At 44.7% G+C, this 24,417-nt stretch overlaps 2 protein-coding genes and 2 long non-coding RNA genes across 23 annotated transcripts in view; 1 reads left to right on the top strand and 3 right to left on the bottom strand.

Annotated features, from left to right (window-relative positions):
- Positions 1 to 24,417, top strand: part of LOC143722650 (papilin-like) — a 630,543-nt gene that overhangs the window by 280,340 nt on the left and 325,786 nt on the right. The window lies entirely within an intron of this gene.
- Positions 1 to 24,417, bottom strand: part of LOC143722662 (uncharacterized) — a 508,319-nt gene that overhangs the window by 438,714 nt on the left and 45,188 nt on the right. The window lies entirely within an intron of this gene.
- LOC143722677 (uncharacterized) lies at positions 638 to 1,313 on the bottom strand. Its single transcript, XR_013196968.1, has 3 exons — positions 1,096 to 1,313; positions 824 to 1,002; positions 638 to 724 (listed from the first exon to the last, which is right to left on the bottom strand). It is a non-coding gene; the product is annotated as an uncharacterized LOC143722677 (long non-coding RNA).
- On the bottom strand, positions 1,868 to 3,291 carry LOC143722614 (uncharacterized). The gene is made up of 4 exons (XR_013196945.1): positions 3,233 to 3,291; positions 2,952 to 3,090; positions 2,300 to 2,395; positions 1,868 to 2,214 (listed from the first exon to the last, which is right to left on the bottom strand). It is a non-coding gene; the product is annotated as an uncharacterized LOC143722614 (long non-coding RNA).

Genomic DNA, 24,417 nt, shown 5'->3' with positions numbered 1-24,417 from the left:
AAATTAGTGTGGCACTTATATTATAATCATGTACAGTGTATTATATAAGCCATAAAAATACAATTTCAAATGGTGTGATAAAGAATATGCAGTACCTCACACTTGGTTGAATGAGCCTTGGCATGCATGACAGAAAGGAATGGTCTCATCTGCAGTAACGGTCTGAGTTCCAACAAGGAGACTGCCAACTTCTCAAGGTAAGGCCAATACTTTCAAGCAATATCTGTGCAATAGAACTGCCCATTTGTGGCTGTGGAGCTCCTTCTGCAGGTACAGTGGATGAGCAAATATTTCCCCCCTGTACATGTTAAGAGCCTTGAGTAGCACGCATGTCTGCAAACAACCAACTCAAGGCCCTCTTCATCCAGTTTGCTTGCTCTTCTGGCCGTTTCACATGCAGCACACCACTGACTGGCTCCACAGATCCCTTTGCCGGCAGTCTGCATGACAAAATAATTCTGGTTAAAACTGAAAGTTGTTATTTTTTCTAACTTGTTACATCCATCAGGATGAGTCAGGTTACATCACACCAACTGGCATCTTTGTAATGATCGGTGACAATAAGGGTTTACTTTCAAACTACTACTAAAGAGGAGCTTCAGAAAATGCATCTTCCACTTTCTTCAAAAACTAACACTTCATTTTACTCCTGATCTCATCAATAAAATGGTGTACATCAGTGTCCTTCGCAATGAAGGAGCCATCAAAATAGGGTTCCTCTGACCTTAATAGAATAAGAAAAAAAAATATGTTCAGAGTCAGACATTATATGTTCTGTTAATATTACACTAAGTAAAACAATTACAAGTTTAAAACAACTAACCCTTTTGAATGCCGAAATCTGTACACTTTTCTGTTGCCATCTGCACAAAGAGCAAGCATGTTGGGTGTACATGCAGGGCTGGTGAAGTGCTCTACACTGGCCATTTCTTCACACTGGTACTGGCAGAATGTGTATTCCATGAAGCTTCTTTGGAATACGTCTCCATGTATTTTCCCAGCCTGTACATGCGATTAGTAAAGAGTAAAATGAAATAGCTACACTAATATTCTCCCATCTCTACTTAAGGCAACTTTAATCCACACTGATCTTACCCTTCCAAAGAGACAAGTCCTCCTCTCCAACATCCGCAAAAAACCTTGTCTCGATAAACCTGGTGCAACAGTTTTCATTTCTTCAAATGTGCTGAAGACATCGACTGAAAACAGCGTGTCAGCATTCACAGATGCTGGCCAATACCCCCTTCTTATTAGGTCACTCATGTCAGGTGTCCAATGAGCCAGACATAGTCTGCACAGCAAGTTTGGCAAGTGCAAGTCATACCGACCTAAAATAAAAAAGTAGAACATTCTAACACACAATGGGACAAGAAAAAATTAAAATATAAAACAATAGTTAATACCACAAATCAAAATTATATGCTCTGCCAGCTGATTCTGTGAAGTTTGAAGGGTTGCAAGAGCAGAACTGACAACATACTGAAAAATAACTTAATAAATAATATACTAAAAATAACATACTGATAAATAATTAGTGATAAAGCATAAAGAAAGCAGGGGGTGGTGATGGCACAGTGGATAAGACACATGCCTTTGGTGTGAGAGCCCCGGGCTCGAATCCACTGTGAGACACCAGTGTGTCCCTGAGCAAGACACTTAACCCCTAATTGCTCCAGAGGCGTGCGACCTCTGACATATAGCAATTGTAAGTCGCTTTGGATAAAAGCGTCAGCTAAATGAATAAAATGTAAAATTTATATAAAAAATGTACAATTAAGATAATAGAAGTAAAAAAAATAATAATCACTTTACCAAAAAGGTTCAAAACACTACCTTGATTGACCAGTGTATATTTGCAATCTTTTTTTACACAACACACTGTTGGCTCAATGGGCTTGTAAATTCCCTCAATGCAGGACTCCCTGTTATGGAGGGTGAGTTTTTTGTGTATGTGTATGTCACAATCCATGCACAGCCAATCTTCTGGCATGCAGTCTCTGCAGCGAATGACGGCAGGAGACGTGCAGTGGCTGCAGTTGTTTTTTGGAGCCACATTGCAGGACAGCAAGCAGTTGATGTGATAAGACCTTGCTTTCCGCCACTCATCTTGGGCTACAGATTGGCGCAAGCACCATGATGTGGATGTTGAAGGATACTTGGTGCCTTGAACATCTGCTGAGGTCAGAATGTCCTGCAGTTTCTGCATCTCACTGTCTAAAAGACAGAAATAAGAAAATAATAATTCCTTTACGCTTATTGCTAACTTGCTCGATTACAATAAGGTCAGGTGTCATCTTACCGAATAAGTGTTGAGAGCAGTTTGATTGGGTAACTGTGGGAACCTCCTCAGATGACTCAAAAGGAGTAGCGTCCTCACTGCCAACCACGGAAACAACTGAAAAGATAGATAGAAAGGAAAGAGATAACAATTTTCATGTCTTACAAGCATATAATACAGTGTTTGTATAGTGACTTAAGGCTATAATAGGCTGATTGACATGTCTGACAATTCCATTAATCTCTAAAAGTTTTTTTCCCTCAAAAAAATTTGGACATAATCTTGAACTGTTAGCAGTATGAACCTGACACTGATTGCTTCACTTCCACTTAATTTCTTTGGAATTGCTTAGCATTACAGAGAAGTCAATAACATAAGTAACACATCCACCATGTGGTGTTTCTAATGGCACAGTTTAACAGAGTTTTTAAAGTTAAATTATTAAAAACCGGAAACAGAAATCCTATTAAGTTTTACCATATATAAAAAGGAAAAAGCTGTGCACTGGAATCCCCACAGTTTGGTGGTCTATGTTTTAAAAGTGACACAAAACCATATATATGTTACCTAACAAATTGCAAGCTGAATTCTGTATACAAGGGGCACAGTTATACTTAGTTAAGAAGCATTGGGTGGTGAGTAATCACAAATAATCTTGGAAGACATGGACTACCTGTAGCTGAAGCACGTTATCGTGTCTTTCCACTTCTGCTTCTTTTTAGAAGTGGACGTCCTTCAGCATCTCTCTCCACCCATCGGACATTAAATTTACTGCCTTTAGCAGATGTTGCTTTGCCCTTCGCTTCCTTTGCCTTGCATGACAGAGAGTGAGCATTGTATGACAACACTGAAATACAGCCAACTCTTGAGCAGTTCATTCAAATTATGCGCTCTATTCCCACTCTTTAGTATTATTACTAATACTGGAAGATCACTGTCTCAAAAAATACTCACTTTGGTTTGAGCAAGAAGCATGACTGCAATGAAAATAGCATCACCTGCTCTCCCTCTGCCAAAGATACTACACTGGAAAGGAAGATAAAAATACGGTCAGACAAAAAGTATTGAGGACGGAGTTTAGGGTGGCCATAGGCTATATAAAAACTCAATCTAAAAAAATGATTTGAATAGTGAGAGAGAGAGAGTAAGGTGAAAGAAAAATAAAGAATATTATAACAATACTTACTTGAAGACAGTGAAGCTTTAAAAGAAAGAAATGGAGATAGAGATAGCGAGTGTGTGAGAGAGAGAGAAAGAAAGAGAGAGTGTGTGTGACTAACATCAATTACAGAACATAACACTATGTATTTTAACTTTAACAATCAATAAAAACTAAATGTAATTGCACAAACTAGAATAATTATAGTAAATTTTACATGTGGGTGTCAGGATTCAGACCAGGAGACAGAGGTAAGTGATGAACTCAAACTTTCTTTATTTTCAAACAAAGGTAAGTATTCAAAGTTGCAGATGCTCATAAGTGCTCATGTAAGAGGGAGCGTGGCAGGAACGAATCCAGGTGAGTAACTCCTCTTCTTAGTGCAGAAACGTGAGTGAATCTCGTGGATCAGTAACCCTCCTTTCTCTCTTCACAGATCATCTCGAGACGGACAGGATTCAAGAAGGGCTCCAGGTGAGTTGATCCAGTATGTGCAATCGGTGATAACTTAACCAGTTCAATGATACTTTCACTTTCACTTGCAGAGTATCCGGAGGGACGGGAGACTCGTTTGTAGATTCCAGGAGACGGGGAACGAGAGTCGTGGAGCATAACCTGGGAACAGCAGAACAAGGATAACAGGGTTAGTATCTTACAGGTGGATATACTTTCCGTCCGTTGCTGTAGGATGACTCAGAGCGTGATAAGTGGAGACTGGATAAGGGTCTTTTCCTGTCGGAGGCTTGACGATGACTGTGAGTAAACTGGGTGTTTTTATACCGGCTGGGAAGTGATCGCTGAGTGGAAAACAGGTGCTGGTGATTAATAATCTGGGGACAGGGATCTTTGCGTGGTGGTTTGTGAGGTCTCTGATTGGCTCCTGACAGTGGGCTACTGTTCAAAGTTTTGGGGTCGGTAAGATGTTTAATGTTAAAAGTAGTGATCGACCGATATTGATTTTTTATAACCGATACAGATTATTTGCATGTGTATGTGCCCGATAACCGATATGCAGAACCGATATTTATTCACTGTTATACTTCTGTTTTTGGCACAATTATTACAACACAAATGAACTGAACAAACCATTTTATTTATAACAATCACTCCCTCCTTGCATACAAAAAAAACCCTTTATATTTATACACAAATAAATAGAGGGGTCTGAGTCCAAAAAGTAAAGTGCACTGTTACAAGTGTCTTTGTTTAAAAATAAAAGCTTTGATGAGGTAAAAAATAAAGCAAAAATAAAAGGGGGGGTTATGTTTATTTGTTTTCATAAATGGTAAACTAATCAAATTACAATAAAAACATTTATATTATTACATTATATAATTTATATCTAAATTATACATATCATTTATAAGCATCAGCAGCAACAATGTTAACAATAGGCAAAATAAATGTTAAAAGTCTAATGTTTTCATATGGAAAAAATAATTGACAGGGGAGTCATATCACCTTTGCAGAAATGTAATTCATTTTAAACAGTTTTAGAAGGTTTATGTGCCGTTTAATAGGTTTAAACTAAGAGTGAGGAATAATTCACTGGGTAATATTAATTCACTGCATAATATTAGCTGGAATAGCCTATAACATCAGGAAAGTAACAAACAAAACAGCATATACATCATCGCATTTTCCAACTAGTATGTTATTAATTATTATTAATATTGTTGTCGGTCTAGATCATGAAATGCTTTATGACAAAGTGCTGTTTATCTATGCATTTACACATAACTATAACATTAGGCTACTCAACCGCGATCGCGCGTGCAGATAATAAATAAATAATTTCCACAAAGCGGTATATTTAGATGTGTATTAGCGAAATAATTGCTATGTAGTAAATGATAATATAATCTAGGGTGTTTAAACAAGATAATCTTGTCAAAAGTTTCATTCAGTGGCCGTGCTTGAGCATTCCTGATCATCAACCCAGTGAGTGCTCAGCAATATGAACGAACTTTTTTTTCGAGACTAATGGTGAGCAAATACAACAGATAGAGAATTAAATTCAGCGCTTTTATTTTCAACATGCACTCATTCATGTCTGTTTTATTTAATTAATGTAAAGTTACGTCTTTATTGGGGAAGGACATGACGGATTACGCTACGTGGCTCAATGAGTTCGCCTCAATTTTTTAGAACCAAGCTGCATAAATAAACTATATCAGGCATTTATGTCTCAAATCTCATTTCTGCATACATGTCTGTTATGTTAAATAAAGTTGAATAATTAAAGCAAAGCAAGTAGAACATATACTTTACCTGTGCACAGAGTTGTTGACTGATCTCCTCAGACGCGGGCTGCAATGGCGGAATTCTCAAAACGGCCACAAGATGGCGCCGTTTATCGGAAAATCCGATATTACAAAACCGATACCCGATTATGGGAAAATGCTTAAAGGGTTAGTTCACCCAAAAATGAAAATTAAGTCATTAATTACTCACCCCCATGCTGTACCAACCCCGTAAGACCTTCGTTCATCTTCGGAACACAAATGAAGATATTTTTGATTAAATCTGAGAGGTGGATCACTGCTACATAGGCTGCCAGAGGGAATGAAACTTGACGGCCCAGAAAGTCATTAAAGAAAATGTTTAAATATTCCATGTGCCTACAGTGGCTCAACTATAAGTTTATCAAGCGACGAGAATACTTTTTTCCCGAAAAAAAAAAACATAATAACGACTTTATTCGACTATTCCTTTTCTTCATTGTGGGCCTGAGACGAGAGTTCAAGAGATTTCCACGACGCATGCGCGAGAACTGAGAAGAGAACGTTCTTCTTCTAATACTTCTTGTTCAGTTCTCGCGCATGCGTCGTGGAAATCTCTTGAACTCTCGTCTCAGGCCCACAAGGAATGAAAAGGAATAGTCGAATAAAGTCGTTATTATGTTTTTTTTTTTCGGGAAAAAAGTAGTCTCGTCGCTTGATAAACTTATAGTTGAGCCACTGTAGGCACATGGATTATTTAAACATGTTCTTTAATGACTTTCTGGGCCGTCAAGTTTCATTCCCTCTGGCAGCCTATGTAGCAGTGATCCACCTCTCAGATTTAATCAAAAATATCTTCATTTGTGTTCCAAAGATGAACGAAGGGCTTACGGGGTTGGTACAGCATGGGGGTGAGTAATTAATGACTTAATTTTCATTTTTGGGTGAACTAACCCTTTAAATATCGGGAAAAATATCGGTAAACCGATACATCGGTCGATCACTAGTTAAAAGGAGTCTAATATGCTTACAAAAGCTTCATTTATTTGATCAAAAATACAGCAAATCTTTGTAAAAAAAAAACTAAAACGTGAAATATTATTTAAAATAGGCGATCTGTTTTCTATTTGAATATGTCAAAATGTCATTTATTCCTGAGATTAAAGCTGAATTTTCAGCATCATAATTATTAGAACAGCTTACATAATATATATATATATATATATATAACAATGTAAAAGCATTTATGGACAGCCTAATCGATTTAATGCATCATTTCTGAATAAAATAAATTCGTTCTAAATGAACAAAATTACTGGTTTTATGTGAGGATAGATCCTTTAGAATAGATACAACATCCAGGGTTTCCCGCAGCACTTTGAAACTAAGGCGGCCGCCTGCAACACACGCCTGCCGCCTTAACTACGTTGTCAAGAAAATTGATATGAGAGATATCCGCCGAGTTACTCTGTCCTGTTTTCTCCCTTTCAATCTTTATGTGATAAGCCTTCGTGTTCGCTTCAGTCTTGTTATCAGCGCGTTCTTCCGGAGCGGTGCCAAGCACGTCAGAACAAACAGAAGACAGGGTGTGTTTGTGTGTATGTGTGTGTTCATCTGAGCCTCATTGGTCTGTCACTGCTCGTCAATGTCAGAATATTTGAGATGACCAATCAAATCAAAGTAGACGGGCTTTATGTTTGCAGAGCGACTCATTTTAGCAGCGACTCATAGACAGGAGTGACTCACGCGCTTCAGTTTACGGTAAGCCAAGTGCGAGATAAAATGTAAGTTGTTATACTAAACATTTCTTATTTGACAATTTTTTTAGGTCATAAATGTTAAACGAATCACAAAAAATAATCAGGCAACCTAATAAACTTTTGTCTATTTTCGCACTTTTGAACTGAAAATAGACCCCTATGTGACGTGACTCATGTAATGTAACGTTAGCCTTATAATTAGTTTATATAATAATAATAATCCCCACTGCTTTATCTGTGCTTTAAAAATTATCGCCCCCTGCTGGTACTCAACTTTCATTCATGCGTGTCATGTTCACGCCTAGAGGAGGCAAAGCGTGACCCTGACATGCATCCTCTACAGGACCAGCGTGTTACACGCTTAAGCGTGATAGCGAGTTGGCAAATGACACCCTGCTTCATACTAGCTGTAAACTCAGAGCAATTTAAGCTCTCTATATACACTTCGAGGAGGAAAGCTCAGAATAAGACTTATACAAATCAGCTGCTACCCTGTCAGTCGACTTGTCACTTTTTAGTTGAGAAATTGCTTCCTTAACCTCATCACCAGTAATTGGTGAATCACCAAAAAAATCATCCTGATTAATAGAATTAAAATAACCAAGGTTCTTACAGAAAGTAACTCAATCAGCTAGATTAAATTTAGAACTACACAGACTTTAATAAAATTTATAACAATATTGGGACTTTTCTTAAGGATTATCTGAGACACGCCCCTCAATATTTAATTGACAAATAGAGTTGTATTTAGCCCTATTTTTCTCAAGTTTGAATAAATAAGATGACACATGTTCTCCAAATTCTAGCCCTCTTTGCCTCGACCCTAATGAAAGCACCTTCTGCTGTTAATTTATACAAATCATCTAAATTAATTTGCAGGTCAACTAGATACGATCTGACAGATTTTCAGGTAAAATCTTGGTCTCATTTCTTCAACACAATTTTAGCCAGATTAGAACTATATTTTCTTAAATATTTCAAATTTTAACAATCCTCAAGGTGCCGAATTAATTTTCTTATTTAGTTTTACTCCAATAAAACCCAATAAGTCTTTCCAGCTCTGACTTAACCTCATTATGGTTAAGTAATGAGCGGTTCATCTTCCAATATGAAGAGCCCCTGTTATATTGGAGAAAGCTACATTTTAATGCAAACAGCTGTCACAGTGTTGGGTTTGTGTTCCCCAGGTGTCCACTAGATGTCTTCCTTCCCCACGGTGTCATTCACTTCATGAACTACATTTCCCACTATCATTGTCTGCGTTCATCACTGTTCATTGCACTCAGCTGTTCCCCATCATGATTGTCTTGTTCTGTGTATAAATACCCTGCCTGTTTAGTGTTTGTTACGGAGTCCTTGTATATTGTCACACCACTTCTGGTAGCCTGTTTTTTTTTTTTTTTTTTTTTTTTTTTTTTTTTTTTTTTTTTGTGTGTGTGTGCCTGTTCTTGTTTGTTTTCTTGTTTTTGGATTGCCTTTTGGATTTTGACCCTTACCTGGACTGGATGTACGATTACCGATTTCCCTATTAAATTCTTACCTGCAATTGGATCTCTCTTTCCAGTGTGTGTTCCGTGACAGAAGGACTCCGTCAACTCAGATCCAGCGGTATGTTTTTTAATATCTCTTCCCCAGCCACCGAGCGGGAGAGAAGGGAGTTTTTTAAGGGGACCCGGTTGGTCAAGTTTCGCGGGTCCCGTGGAGGTCACAGTGGAGGATGTAGTTGGGAGATGATCCCCGTTCCGGTGGTCCTGTGTCCGGTGGTCCGGAGAAGGAAGAGACACAGCCCGTCTGCCCAGTCAGAGACTGTTCACGTCCCGTCTGCCCAGTCAGAGACTGTTCACGTCCCGTCTGCCCAGTCAGAGACTGTTCACGTCGCGTCTGCCCAGCGAGAGACTGTTCACGTCGCGTCTGCCCAGCGAGAGACTGTTCACGTCACGTCTGCCCAGCGAGAGACTGTTCACGTCACGTCTGCCCAGCGAGAGACTGTTCACGTCACGTCTGCCCAGCGAGAGACTGTTCACGTCACGTCTGCCCAGCGAGAGCCTGTTCACGTCAGGTCTGCCCAGCGAGAGACTGTTCACGTCCCGTCTGCCCAGTCAGAGACTGTACACGTTCCATCTGCCTTCATGGACCCCGACTATCTGGAGCGTCTGGCTCGGATCCTGGACATGCCCGTGTCTGCTGTCCCAGAGCCGGAGCCAGTGTCGCCTGTCCCAGAGCCGGAGCCAGTGTCTGCTGTTCCAGAGCCGGAGGCAGAGCCAGTACCCGTTCCAGAGCCGGAGGCAGAGCCAGTGCCCGTTCCAGAGCCGGAGGCAGAGCCAGTGCCCGTTCCAGAGCCGGAGGCAGAGCCAGTGCCCGTTCCAGAGCCGGAGGCAGAGCCAGTGCCCGTTCCAGAGCCGGAGGCAGAGCCAGTGCCCGTTCCAGAGCCGGAGGCAGAGCCAATGCCCGTTCCAGAGCCGGAGGCAGAGCCAATGCCCGTTCCAGAGCCGGAGGCAGAGCCAATGCCCGTTCCAGAGCCGGAGGCAGAGCCAATGCCCGTTCCAGAGCCGGAGGCAGAGCCAGTACCCGTTCCAGAGCCGGAGGCAGAGCCAGTGCCGTCTGCCTTCATGGACCTGGACTATCTGGAGCGTCTGGCTCGGATCCTGGCAGACCCGTGTCTCCTGTGCCAGAGCCGGAGCCAGTGTCTGCTGTTCCAGAGCCGGAGGCGGAGCCAGTGCCCTTTCCAGAGCCGGAGGCAGAGCCAGTGCCCATTCCGGAGGCAGAGCCAGTGCCCGTTCCAGAGCCGGAGGCAGAGCCAGTGCCCGTTCCAGAGCCGGAGGCAGAGCCAGTGCCCGTTCCAGAGCCGGAGGCAGAGCCAGTGCCCGTTCCAGAGCCGGAGGCAGAGCCAATGCCCGTTCCAGAGCCGGAGGCAGAGCCAATGCCCGTTCCAGAGCCGGAGGCAGAGCCAATGCCCGTTCCAGAGCCGGAGGCAGAGCCAATGCCCGCTCCAGAGCCGGAGGCAGAGCCAGTACCCGTTCCAGAGCCGGAGGCAGAGCCAGTGGCGTCTGCCTTCATGGACCTGGACTATCTGGAGCGTCTGGCTCGGATCCTGGACATACCCGTGTCTCCTGTGCCAGAGCCACTGCCTGCAGTTCCAGAGCCGGAGGCAGAGCCAATGCCTGTTCCAGAGCCGGAGGCAGAGCCAATGCCTGTTCCAGAGCCGGAGGCAGAGCCAATGCCTGTTCCAGAGCCGGAGGCAGAGCCAATGCCTATTCCAGAGCTGGAGCCAATGTCTGTTCCAGAGCCAGTGCCTGTTCCAGAGCCAGTGTTTGTTTCTGTGTTTGTGTCTGTTCTTGTGACTGTTACAGTTCTTGTGTCTGTTCCTGAGCCGGTGTCTGCTGTACCTGAGCCGGTGTCTGCTGTACCTGAGCCGGTGTCTGCTGTACCTGAGCCGGTGTCTGCTGTACCTGAGCCGGTGTCTGCTGTACCTGAGCCGATGTCTGCTGTTCCTGAGCCGGTGTCTGCTGTTCCTGAGCCGGTGCCAGTGTCTGTTTTGTGCCGGTGCCCTGGCCGCCCGATGGGGGGGTCTTCACCGCCCTGGCCGCCTGATGGGTCGTCTGCTTCGCCCTGGCCGCCCGATGGGTCGTCTTCTTCGCCCTGGCCGCCCAATGGGTCGTCTGCTTCGCCCTGGCCGCCCGATGGGTCGTCTGCTTCGCCCTGGCCGCCCGATGGGTCGTCTGCTTCGCCCTGGCCGCCCGATGGGTCGTCTGCTTCGCCCTGGCCACCCGATGGACTGTCTGCTTCGCCCTGGCCGCCCGATGGACTGTCTGCTTCGCCCTGGCCCCCCGATGGACTGTCTGCTTCGCCCTGGCCGCCCGATGGACTGTCTACTTCGCCCTGGCCGCCCGATGGACTGTCTACTTCGCCCTGGTCGCCGGCTAAGTTGTTATTTCCCGTTTTTTTTCCCCTGCATGGACCTGGCCCACCATCCCTCCCCCTGATCCTCCGCCATTCCACCTCCCTCCCGAACTCTTGTGTTGTGTGTTAGTTGTCTTGGAGCGTCTGGTAGCCGCTCCGTAGAGGGGGGGTTATGTCACAGTGTTGGGTTTGTGTTCCCCAGGTGTCCACTAGATGTCTTCCTTCCCCACGGTGTCATTCACTTAATGAACTACATTTCCCACTATCCTTGTCTGCGTTCATCACTGTTCACTGCACTCAGCTGTTCCCCATCATGATTGTCTTGTTCTGTGTATAAATACCCTACCTGTTGAGTGTTTGTTACGGAGCCCTTGTATATTGTCACACCACTTCTGGTAGCCTGTTTTTGCCTGTTCTTGTTTGTTTTCGGATTGCCTTTTGGATTTTGACCCTTGCCTGGACTGGATGTACGATTACGGATTTCCCTATTAAATTCTTACCTGCAATTGGATCTCTCTCTCCAGTGTGTGTTCCGTGACAACAGCCTAATGATCTGTTAATGGACTAGCCGAGATATCAACACAAATATATCTTTATCAAGATTCCAAAACTAACCAAAAATCTATTAGTGTAAGTCTAGATTTAATGCTCCATGTGTACACTCTATCATTAATGTTTTTAGGCCTCCATATATCGATAAGCTCAAACCTGTTCATAAATGCTTTCAAAGCTGAGTTTGAGTTTGTTGGGCGACCAGGTGACAATCAATCAAGGGATTCTTTTAAGACAGTGTTAAAGTCACCACCAATAAGTAGGCGTTTTGAAATTTTGACTGCCAATAGGCAAGCTTATCTACAATAAAAAAATAACTTATTATTCTCAGATCAACAATTATACCCAAAATAATTAATAACAATAAGATTCACATTATAACACTTTAGAATTAATTAAAATAAAGTGCCCTTATTTATCACAGTTCATATGTAAAACATCACCTGCAACGTTATTTTTAAACCAGAAACCTCAGCTGAATGCTCCGAACCATATCTCGCTACCCCACTATGATTTCCAAAAAATATTTTTCTCATAATAACGAGATATGTCGTTAAAAAAAAAAATTTCTAGGCCTTATAAGGCTCATGTGTCATGTACAAAATATTCCTTTATCCACATAAAATTTATATAGCCTATCATGCCTTATTATATCATACTTCTACATTCAAAAAAGCTGAAGCAAAAAGTAGCTAGGCTAGCAGTAGCTAGTAACAACGTTGTGCTTTTTTTAATTAACAAAATGTGAATCTCTTCATGACAGAAGATACAATACATGTGACAGTTTACCTCAGATTTTGTTGCTGATTTGATTTGCAGACCCTTCCTGTTTAATGCATAGTAAAAGAAATGGACACAGCAACCCCCTTGATTACAATGGAGAGAACTGAAGCGTGATTAAAGCACTCACTTCCTGATGGCTGAGCGACTGCGCAGGCTCAAACTGAGCTTGACAACAGTCTGACAGTTGTAAATCTAGTAGCTGTGCCAAGACAAATCTGAATCACCTAAATCCTCAAAAACGGTGTTGAAATATTTTGTCCTGTTGCTATTATGGACTCTATCTATGGGCTTCTCCCTTGACTTTATGCCTCTATGTCCCCCCGATTGCCTTATAGACAGTAAAAGATTGCCTGCGAGCTTCTCCTCCTGTCTATGCGGTAACTTATCTATTGTGCGACAGAAAGTCGCGTGGTCATGACGCAATCGTTAGCCTATTTTTACAAAAACGACTTCTACGGGGCCATAACATAAGTGTCACGGTACACACACACAAACAGGTAAGTTCCAAAAGCAGTAATTTAATTGGGTAATCCGTACTCACAACAGTTCAGGCAGGGGGTCAAAGTCCATAATATCAATCCAAGAAGCACAAAACAGAAACCGGCAGACTACAAGGTGGTGTGACGAATAACAACGACTCCGTGACAAACACTAAAACAGACAGGGTATATATACACTCAAACTAACAAGGTGATGGGAAACAGCTGAGTGCAATGAACTGATGAGTGACAGACAGAATGCTGGGAAATGAAGTCAAACGTGAAAGACACCGTGAGAACGAGGACCTCTAGTGGCAACCCAGGGAACACAAACCAGACACTGTGACATAACCCCCCCTCTACGGAGCGGCTACCAGACGCTCCAAGACCCACAAAAAACAAACAAAACAAGAGGCCAGGAGGGAGGTGGAACGGTGGAGGATCAGGGGGAGGGATGGGGGGCCAGGTCCATGGAAGGGAACAGAAACAGGGGGTGATGGTTTAGCCAGCGGCCAGGGCGAAGCAGACAGTCCACCGGGCGGCCAGGGCGAAGCAGACAGTCCATCGGGCGGCCAGGGCGAAGCAGACAGTCCATCGGGCGGCCAGGGCGAAGCAGACAGTCCATCGGGCGGCCAGGGCGAAGCAGACAGTCCATCGGGCGGCCAGGGCGAAGCTGACAGTCCATCGGGCGGCCAGGGCGAAGCTGACAGTCCATCGGGCGGCCAGGGCGAAGCTGACAGTCCATCGGGCGGCCAGGGCGAAGCTGACAGTCCATCGGGCGGCCAGAGCGAAGCTGACAGTCCATCGGGCGGCCAGAGCGAAGCTGACAGTCCATCGGGCGGCCAGGGCGAAGCTGACAGTCCATCGGGCGGCCATGGCGAAGCTGACAGTCCATCGTGCGGCCAGGGCGATGCAGACAACCCATCGGGCGGCCAGGGCGAAGCAGACAGTCCATCGGGCGGGCAGGGCGAAGCAGACGACCCATCGGGCGGCCAGGGCGAAGCAGACGACCCATCGGGCGGCCAGGGCGAAGCAGACGACCCATCGGGCGGCCAGGGCGAAGCAGACGACCCATCGGGCGGCCAGGGCGAAGCAGACGACCCATCGGGCGGCCAGGGCGAAGCAGACGACCCATCGGGCGGCCAGGGCGAAGCAGACGACCCTTCAGGCGGCCAGGGCGGTGAAGACCCCTCGGGCGGCCAGGGCGGTGAAGACCCATCGGGCGGCCAGGGCGGTGAAGACCCCTCGGGCGGCCAGGGCGGTGAAGACCCCTCGGGCGGCCAGGGCGGTGAAGACCCCTCGGGCGGCCAGGGCGGTGAAGACCCCTCGGGCGGCCAGGGCGGTGAAGACCCCTCGGGCGGCCAGGGCGGTGAAGACCCCTCGGGCGGCCAGGGCGGTGAAGACCCCTCGGGCGGCCAGGGCGGTGAAGACCAGGGCGAGGGCGACCATGGCACAGGAACAGCAACAGACACCGGCTCATGAACAGACACCGGCTCATGCACTGGAACAGGCACTGGCTTTGGAACAGACATTGGCTCCAGCTCTGGAACAGGCACTGGCTCTGCCTCCGGCTCTGGAACAGGCATTGGCTCTGCCTCCGGCTCTGGAACAGGCATTGGCTCTGCCTCCGGCTCTGGAACAGGCATTGGCTCTGGAACAGGCACTGGCTCTGTCTCCGGCTCTGGCTCTGTCTCCGGCTCTGGAACAGGCACTGGCTCTGTCTCCGGCTCTGGAACAGGCACTGGCTCTGCCTCTGGAGCAGCAGCCACCGGCTCAGGAACTGCAAACACCGGCTCAGGAACAGTCACTAGAACAGAAATAACCACAAGGACAGACACAAACACAGAAACAAGCTCTGGCTCAGGAACAGACACTGGCTCCGGCTCAGGAACAGACACTGGCTCCGGCTCAGGAACAGACACTGGCTCCGGCTCAGGAACAGACACTGGCTCCGGCTCAGGAACAGACACTAAAGGTCTGAAGGGCGTTTCCAGGATCCGAGCTAGACGCTCTAAATAGCCGATCAGTGCCCCTCCGGCCACGAGAATGGGCATCTCCTGATCCGTCTCCGACTGGGCAGACGTGGCGTGAGCCGTCTCTGTCTGGGCAGATGTGACCTGAATAGTCTCTGACTGGGCAGACGGGACGTGAACAGTCTCTGACTGGGCAGACGGAGCGTGAACTGTCTCTGATTTGGCAGACGGAGCGCTAACTGTCTCTGACTGGGCAGACGGAGCGTGAACTGTCTCTGCCTGGGCAGACGGAATGTGAATGCTCTCTGGATCCGCAGACGTGACGTGAGCGGTCTCTGGATCGGCAGATGGACTGTGTCTCTTCCTCCTCCTACGTCCATGAGAGCGAGAGGGCGCTGGGCTGGACGGCGCCAGCAGTGAGAGCTCTGGGCTGGACTGCGTCCGCAGTGAGGGCTCTGGGCTGGACGGCATCAGCGACGAGGGTCTTGTGCTGGACCAGACCAGCGGCTCCGGATCAGGAACATGGCAGGGCGGAGGACGGTGTCGTGGAATTTGTCGACCACCTCCTCCCCTGCAACCTCCCCTAGTTCCGGAGAACTTGGCCAGACGAGTCCCCTCAAACGATCCTCCTCTCTCGAAGGAAGAGGCCTCGGGGGACTTTCCCGCCACGGGCTCCTCCGTGATGCGAGCCCACAGTGCAAAACAATCGAAAATGTAAATTCGAGTTGGCACTTCTCCAGATTGTGACCTCCCCCCCTCGGTGGCTGGGGAAGAGGCCCGGAACCCCATACTGCTGGAACTATTTATGACGGAGTCGTTCTGTCACGGTACACACACACAAACAGGTAAGTTCCAAAAGCAGTAATTTAATTGGGTAATCCGTACTCACAACAGTTCAGGCAGGGGGTCAAAGTCCATAATATCAATCCAAGAAGCACAAAACAGAAACCGGCAGACTACAAGGTGGTGTGACGAATAACAACGACTCCGTGACAAACACTAAAACAGACAGGGTATATATACACTCAAACTAACAAGGTGATGGGAAACAGCTGAGTGCAATGAACTGATGAGTGACAGACAGAATGCTGGGAAATGAAGTCAAACGTGAAAGACACCGTGAGAACGAGGACCTCTAGTGGCAACCCAGGGAACACAAACCAGACACTGTGACAATAAGATACAAAGTAATGAAGCCTTTTATACATTGTCGTGTTTCTTTAGAAATAAATAATGGACAAATAAAGTCTTTGGACGCCTCAGATGTAAAGTTATTCGCTGTCAAAGTGACGCCAAAATGAATGGGAGTCAATGGGATGCTAACAGCAGGTGAAGTTCTGCTACAATTGCGGCCCCCGCGAGGCTTCAGTTTCCGTCTGATGGATTACCCCCTTGGTTTAATGTCCCACTGGCAGTGCTTCAGAGCTATGGAAATCAGTGGGCGTGGCTATTTATACTATAAGTAAAATGCGTAAAATAACGCGTGCTCTGTGCAACAAAAATGGCATTTTTTACGCCTTCATATGGGGAGATGAACGGTGTAAAAAGCAGCGCTACACTGAAACGCCATCGAATACGGTGTCATTGGCGTATTTTGCACGTTTTTTTTCCGCGTTTGTCATTTCAACGGCGTATTTTGCTGCGCAAATACAGTCTAAAACGTCGTATTTGACGACGTTTGGCTGTAAACGTGATTAATCTAGTGTAATTCTTGCCATATAGATCTGTTATCCTCTCGCAGAAGTTATTTACCGCGCGCTAGCTTGGTTCTTTTAGGCATTGATTTGCCGCCATACGTTCCCACACAAAACCTGTTGTGAGCCACTGGCCACTGTAATCCGAGCATTTCATAGTTTCTGAACTTGGAATCCAATATAAAGAAATGCAGTCAGTGCTTATAACTCAGTAAATGAGTTTGAGCAGTGAAGTTGGCAATAGAGATGCGCGGTTGGCGGTTACAGCCGCGGACTCCGCGGATAAACCGCGGATCGGGCGGATGACGTGACGAAAAAAATATTTTAATTAAATTCGGGCGGGTGGCGGGCAGTCTCTAACCAAGTCCGAATAATGGACCGTCTGCAAAGTCCAAATCCCAAAACCCTTCTGCACATTTGATATTATTTCAATAGCTTTACTGTGACACACTACTGTCACCAAATTCAGTTTACACATCACTGCTCTCCTGCTGGTTATACTACATTACTTAGTTTGTATGCATAATTCTTATGATTATTTATTATGAAACAATATCAATAACTTAATTTTTTGAAAAAATATTAAATAACTTCACACTGTTATACAGTGTAATGCCATCAAATTCAGTAAGCAAATATAATGCACAAGCTATGGTTGCAACTATGGTTGTAACTATGGCTGTAACTATCTCCCCTGGTGTTCTTAGTTGAGCCCGCCACTTATCAGCCAATCCAAAAAAAGAAAGGGGCTACACAATAGCCAATCATGAGGCACACACGCACACACACGCAAGGTCTCTCGCTCTCTCCCTCTCTGCCGTGCGCACGCTACACGGTTTGGAGCACTATATGTTCTGGCCCAGTCCCAATTCGCCTACTTATACTACGCCCTAAAAGTATCTAGGGTCTCTACCTGCAAACCGAAGCATTGAGAACTTTGTAAGTGTACAGACAGTTTAATAAAGAGATACTTTATAAAGACAGTTCACTTCGCGTTTGAAAAACATCTTTGAAAAACAGTCTCGACCAGTCGAACCATGAACAACGTGCTAGGTGAGTTGAACTGTGACTATCGACCAGGGGTGCGTTTCCCAAAGCCAACTAAGTTCCATTGTTATATTCCAATAGAGTTCAATGGAAATTGCGATCATAGTTGGCCAACGATGCTTTTGGGAAACGCACCCCAGCATAGTAGCATTTATTAAAGGGGTCAGCCTACACATAAAAGCTCTAATCAAAGAATAATTTACACTAATTCCAAGTTCGCTGTTGAGATTAAAACAAGTATGTAACATTATGTATGAATGAGCATTTAACAAGCAACATACAATTAACAATACAAACTATTACAGGAAAACACATAAACGAAAAATAAATAATTCTTACAGGTTGTGGCCCGTAAAAAAAAAAGCTTCTGTTTTTAAAGTTGGAACTGCTACATCTTTCAGGACAAGCCGATGTGCGAATCCTGCATTGAACACACGAAGATTGTGGAAGCTTTCCTCCGTAAAATGTGCAGCACAGAGAGCGAGATTTGGGTCATAATTATGAGGGACCAAGTTAAAAATAAATTAACCATTGATCCCTAACTCCCTCGTCAAGAAGGCTGAACAAAGTGGACCTGCAACCGGGATGAAAATAACAGCAGCGTTTCGACGACAGTGCAACAACTCATCTCCAAAACAGCAATATAAAATGGCCTCGCCCTGCTTATTAAGGCTTGAAAGATGTCTTCAAATAGAGCAGAAAGACTTACATTAATGAAGTCTTGTAGTTGATTTTTGTATGCATTGCAAAAGAAATGTTGTTCCTCAGTATCAGATCAAACTATAAAAGTTACATTCCTGAATGTAGTGTATGTACTGTAAGTTATGTTGAATAAATTTGTGGTAAAATAAATTACAAAGTAATGGAGTTGAATATTGTATTTTGCTAAAATAAAACTAATTGTGATTATCCTTAGTTTTTTTTTTTAAATATAATTTGTAGCAGTGGTTAACACATTTGATAATAGAGCTGATGAGTTGAATCAGATGTGTTTCAAAACGTGCAGTGTTGGGGGTACTCCAGGAGCAGGGGGAACCACTGATTTAGAGAGCATATTAATGTATTGAGTTCCCTTCAATTTATTCAAGAATTTTTCTTTACTCTTAAAAAGGTGTTTGAGACCTGGGTCTACAAACCAAGGGAGTTTACAGTGTTGTCACTGTGATGTCTGTGCAATCTATCCATCTATCTGTCTGTTCTTCCTATCTATCTGTCTGTCCGTCCATCTATCTCTGTCATGTCTATCTGTCTGTGTCTGTGTCTGTAAATAAACAATAAAACTGCATAATATTTGCAGCTTAAACAAAACATAGATGAAACGTACAACCCCAAATCAGAAAAAGCTGGGACATTTTGTAAAATGCAATAAAATCAAGAATCGGGGATTTGTTCATTCTATTTAACCTTTTATTAACTGACAAAAGTACAAAGAAACGTTTTCCAATGTTTTCACTGACCAACATAATTGTGTTTTGTAAATATGAAAAAATTTTGATTTTGATGGCTGCAACACACCCCAAAAAAGTTGGGACAGAGACCAAATAAAAGTGAAAAGATTACCCAAATTAGATTATCCAACTATTTTGAAACAATCCACAATGAGCAGGTGAATTGGTAATAGTTGAGGGTATCGTGTTTGGGTGTAAAAGTGCTTCTCAGTCTTTTTAAGCAAAGATGGGTCATGGCTCATCACTTTGTGCCAAATATCATGAGGGAATTGTCAAACAATTAAAAAATCCCATTTCTCAATGCAATATTGCAAAGCATTTATGCCTTTCATCATCTTCCAAACACAATATTGTCACAAGATTCAGGGAATCAAGAGAAATCTCAGTCTGTGTAGGGCAAGGCAGTAGACCTCTGGTGAATGTGCGTGACCTTTGAGCCCTCAGATGGCATTGCACAAGATACCATCATGCTAATCTGTTAAATACAGACACATGTGCTCAAGAGTAATTTGGAAAACCGTTTTCACTGAACACAGTCTGACGCTGCATCAAGAAATGCCACTTGAATCTCTGTTACGCAAGGAGAAAGCTTTACATCAGTTCTATGTGGAGATGCCGGCAAGTTCTCTGGGCCTGAGCGAATCTCAGATGGTCTAGAAGACAGTGGGAATGTGTGCTGTGGTCAGATGAGTCCATGTTTCAGCTTGTTTTTGGGAGAAAATGGACATTGAGTTCTCGGTCCCAAAGACGAAAGGGACCAACCAGACTTTCACCAGCGACAGGTGTAAAAGCAAACATCTGTGCTGGTATTGAGGTGCATCATTGCAAACGGTATGGGTAACTTGCATTATTGTAAAGGTACCATTGACATGGAGGCATGTATTTGGATTGTACAGAGACATAAACTGCCATTAAGATGACATCTTTCCTGGGAAGCAAGACAATGCCAGGCCTCATTCTGCACATGCTAAAACTGAGTGGTTTCTAGACACTCTGCACCATAGAAGGGATGTGCCACTGCAGTCCAGATCTGTCTCTTATGGAAAATGTATGACCCATCATGAAAAGGAGAATCAGGCGACGATGACCACAGACTGTTGAGTGGCTGTCTTGTATCAGACAAGATTTGGCAAATATCCCACTAGCAAAACTCCAACAATTAGTATCTTCAACTCCTAAATGATTAAAAAATGTAATTAAAAGGAAAGTTGATGTGACACAGTGCTAAACATGTCTCTGTCCCAACTTTTTGTGGGGGTGTTGCAGCCATCAAAATCAAAATTTTTCCATATTTACAAAATACAATTAAGTTGGTCAGTGAAAAAATTGGAAAACATTTATTTGTACTTTTGTCAGGTAATAAAAGGTTAAATAGAATGAACAATTCACAGATTCTTGATTTTATTGCATTTTACAAAATGTCCCAACTTTTTCTGATTTGGGGTTGTAAATGGTCTCCAACGTAGGCACGTCATTACATACATTATCATCATCATCAGTTAAATGTGTGGTGGACAGGATATGAAAATCCATCAATATTTAAAATAAATGTTTATGTTCACACATGGACTAAACAGCAGTTAACCCTTTCACACATATGATCACACCGGTGTGTTCAGTAGTGGTGGCTGGTGAAAGATAAATTTAGTTGGGGCTGTGCCATATTCAGTCAGTTTTAATAGTCTGGTAAATATGAGCCATCAGGTCGTTTAGCGTTGTGGCTCTTCCTCAAGACATCCATCAAGCATTCACCCCTTTCTCATTCAAATACCCCTTAAAAACAAATTCTATTCTCTATTCTACTGTATACTCTTCAACTCAAAGTCTGTAAATTTTACCTTATTATATGTTGTTTGTTTGAATCCCTCTTTGTTTGTATCATTAACCTAACTTTGTAAGTGACCTCTGTATTTTACTTTCTGCCCTTGGTATGTGTATTGTGCTTTGATGTTGATTTTGTTCTATTCCTTAACCCAGTTGTTCTCAATTTTTTTAGTGTTGTACCCCATGAGGCTTTTAACATCCATGCGTACCCCCTCTCTGCAGTCACACCTTTTTCACTAAGGGACAATATTTTGATATTTCCAGTGCATAAACATTTATTTATTTAATCAGCAATTGGCTTAGCTGGCTTTTTCCTCCATTGACATTTTGAATTTCTATCATATTTTTCACATGTACTTGGGTGCATTTAATATCTCAAACACACAAATATGTATTTTATGTAAAATTTGTAAAATACACTGATGTCTATGGAAGCGGCAATAATAATCCTTTCCATTATACTTAGACTACATGTTTTATTCATATCAGATAGCCTACACATTGTATAAGAAACTTTAAAGTATACTCTTTTATTCTCCCAGTTCACCGGCCACTTACTTTCATGTATTTCCACTTACTTTCATGTACTCCCCTAATCCAAGATGGCAGCTAGTCCAAGGTCTGCTCAGTGTTTCTCTCTGAATTGATTTCATTTAAATGGATTTTATAGTATTTTATTTCTTTTAAGTTGTAGTTTTTAAGTTATACAAGTCATTTATATGGAAATTTCATCTTGAACTTTTAAGAAGATTGTGGACTACTATGAGTTTAAAAATGACACTATACCTCTGCTCTGAGCTAATTTTGCTAACCTGAACCTGATCCAATTGATCCTATTAGCCCAGGCTAAACAGAGCTAGGCAAACGGGCTTGAACCTGCTACATTCTCCTGGAGCTTGGGATAACCAGCCTGAGCCTGCTACATCCTCTTGGAGCTTGGGCTAACCAGCTTGAGCCTGCTATATCCTCTTGGAGCCTGGGCTAGTCAGCCTGAGCCTGCTACATCCTCTTGGAGCTTGGGCTAACCAGCTTGAGCCTGCTATATCCTCTTGGAGCCTGGGCTAATCAGCCTGAGCCTGCTTCATCCTCTTGGAGCTTGGGCTAACAAGCCAGAGCTTGTTACATTCTTTTGGAGCCTGGGCAAACCAGCCTGAGTCTGCTACATACTCCTGGAGTTAGGCTAGCGGGCCTGGCTTGCTTCATTTTTCTGGAGCTTGGGCGAACCAGCCTGGGTCTCACCCATCATTCTGGAGGCTAGGCTAACGGGCCTGGCCTACTACATTCTCCTGGAGCTTGGGTTAACAAGCCTAAGCCAGTAACATCATTTTGGAAGCTGGGCCATACTCTACAAGATAAACTGGTACTGTTATTAAGCATCTTTACTATTAGTAAAATAATGACGATGGCATCTTTTTTAATTTTAATTTTCTTATCCCTGTTGGTCACTGGGAATTTGAAACCGGGCACTGATCCTAGGGTGAGTTGTTTTAATAATATGGTGGGCATACAGGAAACCGATACTCGGTTACTAACGTAACCTCGGTTCTCTCTAGAGAGGGAACGAGTATTGCGTAAGTTTAGCTTACGCTACGGGAAAGATTCATCTTCTCGACATACTGAAGCCAAAAAATTATCCTTAATTTTGTATTCCTTGTCAACGCAGTGCAGCAGCTAGCAGACCTAGAGCAGGCCATCTCGCGTGCTCATTGGCTGCCCTGCGGGCAACTGCTGCAGCCTACCAGTGAGCCCGGCGTGACGTCACACCCAATGAAGGGCGCCCGCGCCTTCATAGCGTCACAGCCCGCCAGAATGGGCGTGGCTTAGCGTATAACACTAGGGGCTGTAGGCTGAATTCCCTGGTTTTCGTCGACTGAAGCGAAGTCGCTCGTGGTTCTCTCTAGAGAGGGAACGAGTATTGCGTAACCGGCCGTCGGTTACGCAATACTCGTTCCCTCTCTAGAGAGAACCGAGGTTACGTTAGTAACCGAGTATCGTTCTCTTACGAGAGGTTCTCTCGTATTGCGTAAGTTTAGCTTACGCTACGGGAACACTTTGTCAACGCCCTGCGCGCCAAGCATCCACATGAGACCCCGAGCTTTCAGGGGAACCCCATAAGTGGAAAAAATAAGGTGGCCAGCCACGCGGGCCATCACTTGTACATAAGCACACATAGGGAATACAGAGCAGCGCGCCGGTCTGTATAGGCACATGGCACATACCCTACTTAGTGCAGCTCAACCAGGAGAGCTGAGTCATGTGAGAGTGATCTGAGCAGGAGATCTGGGCAGAATACACCTCTCCTTCAGACTGACAACAGTTTAGCCTGCAAGGCAGGAACTTCTAGGTTATAAAACCTGAAAAAGGTAGACGGGGAGCTCCAGCCCGCCGCTACACATATGTCATGGATAGAAATTCCACTGGACCATGCCCACGAAGAGGCCACGCCTCTCGTGGAATGAGCCCTGATGCCCAGAGGGCATTGCAGACCTTTTGACGCGTAAGCGGCCGCTATAGCGTGTACTATCCATCTGGACAGGCTCTGTTTCGAGGAGGCGAGACCCTTGGTGCGCCCACCAAACGAAACAAAAAGCTGTTCCGAACGCCTGAAGGAGGCGGAGCGCGTAATGTAAAACCTCAGCGCTCTGACCGGGCAGAGGAGATTCACATCACCTTCGCTGTCAGATGCTGGGAGAGCTGACAACGAAATAACTTGCGCTCTGAATGGAGTGCCCATCACTTTAGGGACATAGCCATGTCTAGGTCTGAGGATGACTTTAGAGTCATTCGGTCCGAACTCAAGACACGACGCGCTGACAGACAGCACATGCAGGTCCCCTACACGTTTTACTGACGACAGTGCAGTCAGAAAGACGGTTTTCAGTGATAGATATTTCAACCCCACGGTGTCTAGTGGTTCAAATGGAAAAGCTTTCAGGGCCTCGAGGACCAATGAAAGATCCCACATGGGAACCGACGGGGGGCGCGGCGGATTCATCCTTCTAGCTCCTCTAAGGAAGCGGATGGCCAACTCGTGTCTTCCCAATGACTGGCCGTGCGTCGATTCTGCGAACGCTGCCACGGCCGCCACGTATAGATTGAGCGTGGATGGGGAACTTCCCTTATCCAACAGCTCTTGTAGACAGGTGAGCAGATGCGCCACCCCGCATGTCCGCGGTTCCAGATCTCTGTCGGTGCACCATCCAGAGAACACCGACCATTTAGACGCGTAGAGCCTTCTCGTGGAAGGGGCTCTAGACTGCGTGATCGTGTTCATCACTCCTTCTGGCAGGGCAACGAG

This window comes from Siphateles boraxobius, unplaced genomic scaffold (genome assembly GCF_051911475.1).
Source record: "Siphateles boraxobius isolate OS27281-9 unplaced genomic scaffold, OSU_SipBor_1 68, whole genome shotgun sequence".
Classification (NCBI taxonomy): domain Eukaryota; kingdom Metazoa; phylum Chordata; class Actinopteri; order Cypriniformes; family Leuciscidae; genus Siphateles; species Siphateles boraxobius.
This window is presented reverse-complemented; position numbering and strand designations above follow the sequence as displayed.